At 41.3% G+C, this 10,941-nt stretch overlaps 1 long non-coding RNA gene across 1 annotated transcript; it reads left to right on the forward strand.

Annotated features, from left to right (window-relative positions):
* The first annotated feature begins 9,314 nt into the window (after positions 1-9,314).
* LOC145105441 (uncharacterized) lies at positions 9,315-10,299 on the forward strand. Its single transcript, XR_013707317.1, has 4 exons — positions 9,315-9,479; positions 9,591-9,705; positions 9,996-10,061; positions 10,170-10,299. It is a non-coding gene; the product is annotated as an uncharacterized LOC145105441 (long non-coding RNA).
* Positions 10,300-10,941: the final 642 nt, after the last annotated feature.

Raw genomic sequence — 10,941 nt, forward strand, 5'->3', positions numbered from 1 at the left:
ACCTGGAATTCGAGATCAGATCGCCGCCGGTCAGCATAACTTTTCTGGCAGCTCTGTGCAACCCGCAGCCGGTCGCGCACATGCTGAATCTGTCTGGTAGTCTTGAGCACTACTTCAGTGCTCCCCATGACCCGGTGTCCAACCTCACCCCAACAGACAGGGGTTCTGCACCTTCGTCCATACAACATCTCGAATGGGGCTCGATCGATACTGGCATGATAACTGTTATTGTACGAAAACTCTGCCAGCGGGAGGTATGTATCCCAACTACCCCTAAAGTCCAACACACACGCTCGCAGCATATCCTCCAGTGTTTGCATCATCCTCTCGCTCTGGCCATCTGTCTAGGGGTGGTATGTCGTGCTGAAATGTAACTGATTGCCCAGTTCCCCATGGAATTTTTTCTAGAACCTTGATGTAAACCGAACATCCCTGTCAGAGACTAGAAACACTGGCACCCCGTGCCTCGCCACCACCTGCCGTACATAAATATCCGTCAATTTATCAGCGGAGATGCTCTCTGAGATCTGGATAAAGTGGACACTCTTCGTCAATCTATCCACAATCACCCATATTGCATCCACACCCCTCGCTGTCCTCTGTAACTTCGTAATGAAGTCCATAGTGATCTCCTCCCACTCCCACATGGGAATGGGTAGCGGCTGAACTTTGCCATGAGGCCGTTGATGCTCTGCCTTGACTTTCCGGTAGGTCAAACACCGCTCCACAAACCAAGCGATCTCCTGCTTCATGTAGGGCCACCAATAACTCAGCCTCAAATCTCTATACATCTTTGTAGCCCCTGGATGTATAGAGAACTTGGACTTATGTGCTTCCTCCAATAACTTCTGTCTCACATCCCTAGATGCCGGGACCCATACACGACCACACTAGGTCAAGAGGCCCTGACTATTCCAGACAAACAAGGGAATTTGCCCCCGAATCCGCTCCAACATCCAATTTTCTTTCTTCAAACCATCCACTTGAGCATCCTTGATCATATCCAACAATGGAGGGATCAAGGTCATCCTCAAACAAACGTTCCCAATCGGGGAACCTGCCGCCTTGCGGCTCAAAGCATCGGCCACCACGTTGGCCTTCCCGGGATGGTACAGGATCTCACAATCATAATCCTTCAGTACGCCAACCACCTCCTTTGTCGCATGTTGAGGTTCCGCTGATCCATCAAATACTTCAAACTTTTATGATCAGCATAGATGGTGCATCGCACTCCATACAATTAGTGCCTCCAAATCTTGAGGGTAAACACCACTGCCCCCAATTCTAGGTCGGAAGTGGGGTAATTCGCCTCGTGAGGCTTCAACTGCCTCGAGGCGTATGCTATCACATGCCCCCTCTACATCAATATCGCACCTAACCCTGAAATCGATGTGTCACAGTACACCACCAAATCATCTAACCCCTTGAGTAGTACTAGATTCGGAGCCTCGCATAATCTTCGCCTCAGGGTCTCAAAAGCCGACGACTGATCCGTTCCCTATCGAAATGTCACATTCTTCTTGGTCAAGCGGGTGAAGGGCACAACAATCTTGGAGAAATCCTGGATGAATCTCCAGTAATAGCCCGTTAGACCCAAGAAGCTACGGATCTCGGAAGCATTCTTCGATACTTCCCACTGCATCACTACCTCAACCTAGGCTGGATCAACCGAAATAGCGTCCTAGTTGATTATGTGTCCCAAAAACTGTACTTCTCGCAGCCAAAAATCACACCTAGAGAACTTCGCATATAGCCTTTCCGCCCTCAGGGTCTCCAATACTTCCCTCAGGTGCTGCTCATGTTGCTCCTTGGTCTTCGAATAGACCAAGATATCATCAATAAAACGATCACCGACCGATCCAGCATCGGTCTGCACACTCAGTTCATGAAGCCCATGAACGATGCAGGGGTACTATGAGCCCAAATGGCATCACCACAAACTTGTAGTGCCTATACCGAGTTCTGAAGGTTGTCTTCGGTATGTCCTCATCCTGGATCCTCAACAGATGGTATCTCGACTGAAGATCAATCTTGGAAAACCAAGACGCACCCTGCAGCTGATCAAACAGAACATCGATCATCGGTAATGGATAACGGTTCTTCACCGTTAGTTTGTTCAACTCGCGGTAATCAATACACATTCTGTGTGACCCATCCATCTTTTTCACAAATAGGATCGGTGATCCCCACGGTGAACTACTCGGACGAACGAACCCTCAGTCCAGTAGCTCCTGAAGCTGCGTAGATAGCTCCTGCATCTCAGGTGGAGCTAGTCGGTATGGTGCCTTGGCTATCGGAGCAGCACCCGACACCAAATCGATGCGAAACTCCACCTGTCTCTCCGGAGGCACCCATGGTAACTCCTCGGGAAAGACATCCCATAACTCTTGTACAATCGAAACGCTACCCACGTCGCTCATGGTCTCAACCCTCGTATCGGAGATATAAGCCAAAAATCCCAAACAACCCTGATAAGGTCATCTCCTAGCCCTCGTGGCTGAACAAAGGGTCGGCCCCTACGAGGCCCTCTCACCATGAATGACCAGTTCTCCACCAATTGGGGTTCGAACCCTCACCAGCTGGCTCTCATAGTCGATCATGGCCCCATTAGCCCCCAACCAGTCCATCCCGACAATAACCTTCAGTCCTCGTAGCGGTATCAGGACTAGATCAACACGAAACCTCTCCCCAAGGACATTCAGGACACAGCCCCGATACACCCTCGCATCATTCACAGTGCGATCATCTGTAATCTCTACCTCGAGTGGGGAATCCAAAGTTCCCAGTGCATCCCGAAATTTCTTGCTAAGTGCAAGAGACACAAATGATCGGGTAGCCCCCAAGTCGAATAGAACGTGAGCCGACATACCATTGACCAAAAAGATCCCTATACATAAGCACAATACACACATGAGAAATGTAAATAAATATAAAATGGGATAATAGAATACGTATGAGCTACAACGTCTGGCTTTGCCTAAGCCTCCTCGGTAGTCAACTGAAATGCATGGCTCTTCACCGCTGGAGCATCCGCCTTAGCAGGGTGGCCATCCGTGATCCTCAGTGTGGTGGGCGTCGGCGCCACCACTGCTCCTCCCCTTCCCTGCAACATCAGACAATCGACCTGCTTGTGGTCGGTCTAGTTGCTGTGGAAACAAATCAAGCCCTTCTTGGGGTAATCCCTGCTCAAGTGACCCTGTTGGCACACGCATAACATCCGAAGCTCGTTATCTGACAGGCCCTACTATGCGTTTTACCGCACTTGGCATATCGGTCACGGCCCTGCTGGCCCCTACTGGATGAATCCAAGGTCTTAGGCTTTTTAGCCTGACCTCCTACTGCATGTGCTTGCTCCGGCTTCCGCTTGGTGCGGAAGTCTAGCTCCATCTCCCGTTCACGGGCCTTCTTTACCATCTCATTCAGGGTTTTGCACCCTGTGAAGCTCAAAAACTCCCATATATCATCCCTCAGCATTGAATGATATCTCATCCTCCTCATATCCTCATCGGCGGCATACTGAGGAATCAACAATGCTCGTTCCCGAAACTTGGCGGTGATCTCCGCCACAGTCTTAGTGGTCTGCTGCAGGTCATGAAACTCCCTCACTAGTCGTTGCACCTCGATCGATGGTGCAAACTCCAGATTAAATATCGAAAAAAACTCGGCCCATGTCATCTCAGCCACACCGGCTGCTCCCACCTGACTAGTCACCTCTCCCCACCACTCTTGGGCTCTGTCTCTCCGCATACACGAAGCAAAGCCCACTTTTGCCGCATCGTGGCAAGAACTCGTGCGTTGGGCGTTCTCAATATCCGCCACCCAGCGTCGGCTAACAATGGGGTCCCTGACCCCGAAAAACTCCGGCTCCCCACACCCCTTGAACTCCCGGAACGAGGGAGATCGGGCCCCGACATTGCCCGCAATAATCTCGGCTCTAAATGCCCTGATCCTCTCCTCCATGATCTCCATCATACCCTCCTTGACCGTACCAAAGATAATTGGGGTAGCGTCAAGGATGCCCCTCGTAACCTCAACTGCGATGAGCTCACGCAACCTCTCATCAATGGGCTCAGTAGTGTCGTTTGAGCCTGACCCTGATCCCGATCCTACTCCTCCAAATCGTGTAACCACCATACTGTACTGAAATATCACTAAATATAATGATCAGGATGTCAGTAGAGGGGATCCTCCCACACCGGTCCTCCATAGAGTTTCCAGGTCTAACATTAGTTCGGGTACAGGTCCTGTACTTTTAGTAGTACGGACCCAATACTACCTTCCACACCTACCTGTACCTTTCCCAAGGCTATACTTGATAAATCTAATTTATACCTAAACAAACCGTATCTCATGGGCTACTTCAAATCCTAGGTTGTCCTGAGATTTTCTCTACCCATATAAATTATAACAGGTTGCCTTATGTATGCAAACTATACAAAAAAAGGATCAAATAGACTTTCGAATAATAGACTCTACCCTAAGACCACAACCAAACAAGGAACAGGAAATAAGGCCAAATTAATCATTCTGAGGCTATAAGACTCTAATCATATACAATTTAGAAAGCATACACGTAGCAAGATTCATACATTATCATAATTCACATATCAGTATACAAGGCTAACATATTGGGGAAACACTTACTTGGTTCGGCTGACCACGCGTGTTGCACTCTCCTCTTTTCCATACTTTAAAAGTTCCAACTATATATATATATATATATATATATATATATATATATATATATATATATATATTTGAAAACAATTTTATCATTTCCTCAGTTTGATTCCTGACACACCCGACGGTGTGCCGGAATCCCTCAAACCAAGGCTTTGATACCAATTTGTAACGACCCAATTTTCGATGGAAAATTTTCATTTTTGATTAACCATGATACTGTCCACAAAACATGAAATTCCAAATACAATTGTTTTCAAAATTCATATTAAGTACAATATTTCAAATCATCTAAGTGTCCCATAAGAAAACGCCTGAGAGAGTGCACGCCGCGCCATCAAGACTTGCCCTTGCCCTTGCCCTTAGGCTCAGATGTACCTGAAACAAATCCACAAACTGTAAGCTAATGCTTAGTGAGTTCCCCAGAGCATACCGCACATACGATCCACATAACACATATCATATTAGCCATGAAAGCTACACATATCTCATAAGCCATGCACACAACAAATAAGGATGCCATGGGCTCCTCCCAAGGTCTTACTCCAGGATGCCATGGGCTCCCCCACATGGTCTTATACCTAAGTGCCTTAGGCTCCTCCCGTGGTCTTTAACTGGAAAGTCATGGGCTCCCCACATGGTCTTACGCCCAGGTGTCATGGGCTCCCCCCATGTTCTTTACTTGAAAAGCCATGGGCTCCCCCACATGGTCTTACATTCAAGTGTCATGGGCTCCCCCCATGGTACTCCCTGCAAGAAACACATATAGATAGCAAGGCACTAACATAACTAACTATCGTAAGATGTATCCTACAATCAATTAGTATGCCACATATCACACAAAATGGACCGGCCTTGGTGCCTTCGACCCAATGTTATGGTGAGGAGACTCACCTCTCACGAATGCTGTGCTGACAAGATAAGATTCAATAATTCCCAACGCGCAGCTCCAACTCAACTTCCTAAAAGCATCATAAGATTAACTTGTCATAATCCCATAATTACCCTCAGAGTCAACTCTGGTTAACCGTGGTCAATGTCAATGTCAACAGTCAAGGTCAACAACCCATGTTGACCCCAACTCTTCGAGTGTATCTAATAAATCGTCGAGTTCCTACAGAGTCCAGAAAACCTGAACAAACCCTAGCCAACCCGCCGAGTTGTTTCATCAACTCAACGAGTTCACTTGCTAACCAGGGAAACCCAATCTGACTCGCCGAGTCGCTAGGGAAACTTCTCGAGTCCCCCTCCATGCTTGCTTATTATGATGATTCACCGAATGCAGGGACTCCGGGGCTTAGCTCTGAAACCCTAAGGTGTCCAGAGGGATAAAGTTTCCAACTTTACCCTCTATAACCACTACAAATGCTCTAAGGTCCTTATCCAAGGTTGGAAAGCTCAAAAGTCTTGCCATGCATTCCCAAAACTTTAGGGATCTGGAATCCCTCCTTTTCAGAGGAGTTTCTAGTCCTTAAAACGTTCCAAAGGTGGAGGCTTTATGGACATGCATGTACAATGCATGTCTTTTAAGTCAAAATGGCCAAAAAGAGGAAATATCCTCTAAAAAACCTTGCATGGCATCCTTGGTTGATCAAAAGCTAGATTTAGCCCACCTTTGGACTATTTTTCCCTAGAGATCGATAAAGTTGCAAACTTTATGAACCCCATGCATGCAATCAATAGGAATGATAGGAAATGAAGCGTAAACTCCAGATCTAGCCATATTCTAAGATTAAAATCAAATCTTGAAGACTTACCACAGTCCACAAGATGGTCAAGCTCAATAGTGAAGGCTTGGTTTGCTGGATCTTCTTCTTCTTCTAACTATTTCCCTATTTTCAAGCTCCACAAGTCACTGTAACTCACAAAATAAAAGAGAATGGGGATTAGGGTTTAGCACAGACGTTCTTAGGGTTTGGTGGCTGATGGAAGGTCAGCCTCAAGGTTCTTAAGGAGACTATATAGTGTGCAAACCCTAAAATTAGGGTTTTACCTTTAGAGTACCTACTCGTCGAGTTGGCCTTCTGACTCGTCGAGTAGGGCCTAGATCTAGCGTCCTCGAAATGTCCTCTACTCGACGAGTCGGGGCTCCCAACTCGTCGAGTCCCAGCATCAAAACCCTAAGACTTAGAAAATTAAATAATAACTGGGACATGTGTTATAGTAGAGATGATAATTGATCTTTTCCGTTGACTATGAGTTAGTCCACTGTTAGACAATTTGGGAATATATATATATATATATATATATATATATATATATATATATATATATATATATATATATATATATATATATATATATATATTACTTCTCTATAAATAATGTCATACGATACTACAGAGAAAGTTCGAAGATATGTGGCGTAACGACTGGAGATACGCGATGCAGTGATTACAGATATACAATGCAAATAGATAATTGAAATAGCAATGTACTTTGCTAACCACAGTGCGGACAAAGACTAACTACGACGCGGTTATACGTAGAATTCTATAGTTGAAATCTAGAGGACACGACGTGGTATGAGTAAGACCGCGACGTGGTTGGGATCAGATCACACTGTGTATATGATTTTAAGTTAGTTAACTATTATATGTACTAGGTGTGAGACCCATATATTACATGGGTTTAATTAAAAAAAATAAATATGAAATTTTAACAATTTGAAAAGTTTGAATTTATAAGAAAAATAAGAAAAATTTTGAATTATTAAAATTAATGAGACTTTAATGTATTGAATACATTACATATATAAACCCTTTTCTGATAAATACTATACATATATATTACCTTACATATTAAATGTGGACTTTTAATTTAATAAAATGAAAAATACAATAAAATGACAAGTGGAAAATAGAAAATTTAAAAATTCTAAAAAATGTCATGTGTCCAAATGAAGGAGAAATGACATGTGGCAAAAAAACCTTCATTTATTAAGGAGGATTTTGAGAATGTTACGGTCTTCATACCATAATTATTATTGAATGATTTCATGAAGGTAAGAGTCAAGTAATAAGAGTGAGAATTTTAACTATTGATATAATAAAGTATGGTGAGTCACAATACAAGAATTCATAACAATATTCAATGAGTAGAGAGAATAAGTATGGTAAACCACATAACAACTATTTTGTTGTAAAATATTTTGAGTAATATATCATAGCTATATAGTGTAAAAAGTTTAGTATAACTCTTATATTATATATATATATATATATATATATATATATATATATATATATATATATATATATATATAGACTAATTTAGAACTCCGTAAGGAACAGTACTTTGCTGTCACTGGTTAGATTTTTTTTTCTGTTTTTGCTTTTTGATATTAATATATTTTTATCTGGATATTATTATAGTGGATTACCTCTTTTGTGTACTTCGAGATAGTGCCACCGACTACAACCACGTGTGTTTTCCACTGCCTCTAAGATCCAATAGCACACCGCCAGGTTTTTATCACTGCCTCGATTTCTTTCGTCCACGAATCGTTTCCTGCTTTTCTTCTCCAGTTTCTCATTCTTTCTAGAAACCTCCGATTGCTTCTCACAAACATTCCCACGCCACCGTTTCTCTTTGCTCCGCCTCCCATTGACGTCCAACAAATTATCTACCATCAGATCCTTCCCGCTGCCTCCTGTGAATTCCCTTCATGTTCTTACCCTTCTATTTCTACAGTCGCCCCAACGTCACACACTCCCATCTGCCACCACCACCCCGTCGACTCCTCTAGCACCGTTAGGGCTAATTAGCTTCAAGGTTAGTATCTTTTTCGAGTGTGACTGTGGCGCCACCAACTTACAGGATTTTGAACTCATTGCCTACATCAATTCCGTACTGAAATGGTTAGTACATCGCCTTCATGTTGTCGTGTGCCCACGTTTCATCTACATCGTGCTTCTGCCTTCATCTCTATTGGAAGTCGTCTGGTCGAACCCTACATGTTCTCTTCCTCATTTATTTAATCGATTCTGACCACAAGGTAAATGATCCGACTAATCGATTGACGTTAACTGGAGATTAATATTTTTTTAGGTATGTTGTCTTTTCTAGACCTTCGTTTCCATATTGAGCCCATATTGGTTTGGAAAATTGACTTTTCATCAACTCCTCCTTTATTTTCTGCCATCCCTGGTTAAGTTTTTGTATACTCTTTCTGTTTTCCGTCTTTGTTTACAAGTATTTTCGGTGATGAAAGGTTATATGGTCTTCCACGTATCTTGAATTTTGGAGTCAGATTGTACCTTGGCCTTCATTCTCTCCCCTTCCTTTGGTTTTAAAAAAGTCTTGGTTGTACCCGAAAGCAGGTTTATTTGGGAATATCATTGATTGGGGTGGTTGAGGATGGATACAAGAATTGATCCTGATGCACCAATTGATTATGTTGAACTTTAGATATTTCCAACCCATAACGTGTTTTCCTCTTGTCAACTTACCTACTGACACTTTATTTGCCAAATCTTATCTCTTTGCAACAGATTTCTAATTGATTGATCTAGAACTCTGATTGTTGATCTTTAATGTTAAGTCATAACATTTTCTTTTGCCAATATCTAACTGGCTAATATTCATTAAATCCATGATATACTCTACATGATAAGTTATAACCCCTTTTATGTTCTGTAGGTATGAGGCATGTGTATCAACTCGCAATATAGCAGAAATGGTAGCATCTGGAGAGTTGCAACAACTATTGTTGCATTTACCTCAAGTAAAAGATCTGTCATCCAAAAGGTCAAACTCAAATTTCAAGATTTTGTATGATTGTAGAGCAGCAACATTAGGTGATTTTTATACGAAATTATCACATATTATGTTAAAAAACCATTAATCATATTGTGATTAATTTTTGTTTTTTATGGTGATGTCCTAAATTTGTGTGTGTGTGTTAGTAGAAGAATTGGAGTTGTTGAATTAAGAGAAAATGGATTGTGGAAGGGAAGAGAAGATTCTTGTGTTGGTGATTTCAAGAAATGATGTTTCTGATGTTTCCGGCTGCATCTTCATTTCGTAAGTTAATTTTTTTTTTTTTTGTGATCTACTAATCTCGCAAGTACTACAATTTTAAATGGTTAGTAGTTTCATAGTGTTCCTTAGTGGAATTCCCTTCTTTTTCGGTTTATTTATTTGAAAATAATTTTGAAATTTGGATTTTCTTCCTTTAATTTAATATGATATAAGTTTCTTAATCTAATTGCTTATTACTTGGAATTGTATTTCATTTTGCACGACAAGTGTTTGATGAAATGTCTGATTCAAAGAATGCTCTAAAATGATGTTTTTCTTAAATGCATGCACAGAAGGCATCGTTACATGTCAACTGTTTTGTAAAATATGTTCGATTCCTCCACAAAACCGAATACAAGGTTCGTGTTATCACAATGGTAACAAGCTTTCTTTTACATGGCTGATTATTTGTTTCATATTTTTTATTTAAAAATGTCACTTATGACTGCATTATGTATGTTATTTAGGTACAAAAAAGTGGATGAAGAAGAGGTAGAAAACAAGAAAGGGCAGCTTCAAAACAATGGTAACAAACATTTGTTTTTATTATTACTATAATGTAGGAATTAAGCTTACTTTTGTCTAAAATTATGTACGACTTAATATCTTTTCAAGATTAAATGGATAATCAGATAATACTTTCAGGTGCTTTGAACTTAGATGATCCTTTTTTTTAATGTTTAATCAGGTTAATTGGTCAAGGATGTTATTTTTCTGTTTTATGTAATTAACTCAAACCCTTACTTACAAGTGATAATTTTGAGTCATCCCATTTGCGAATTCTAATCATTTTTCTACTGGAAAGCCTTATTTGGGTAAGGTTTATTAGAATATTAGTTATTGTATGAAAGCAATCCGCGGTTGGTTTTTTTCGTTGTTTATTAATTATCAGATCAATATAATAAATATGTGATGAAGAAATCAGCTTTCGGGGATGAAAACAGAGATGATAGTGAAGTACCCCTTGAGTAGAACTGTATATACGGATGATGTTGTAGGTCAAATTTCTATATATGTGTTCTATTTTTCAACTTAAATAAAAAAAATGTTTTGTATTCATTTTTACACAAGGTATTGTTTATAAAAAAACATGTTTATTATTTGGATGAAATAAGAATCATTACTATTTTTTTTTCTTAACTCATTATGTTATTATGCGTCTGTTGCTGAGAGGGTAATTTTATACTCTTCCTGTTTTTTCTATTTCTTTGTCGTGTCCAACCCCTCGAAGCGTGGTTC

The sequence above is a fragment of the Lactuca virosa genome, chromosome 1 (genome assembly GCF_052849685.1).
Source record: "Lactuca virosa cultivar CGN04683 chromosome 1, Lactuca_virosa_CGN04683_v6, whole genome shotgun sequence".
In the NCBI taxonomy this organism is placed as follows: domain Eukaryota; kingdom Viridiplantae; phylum Streptophyta; class Magnoliopsida; order Asterales; family Asteraceae; genus Lactuca; species Lactuca virosa.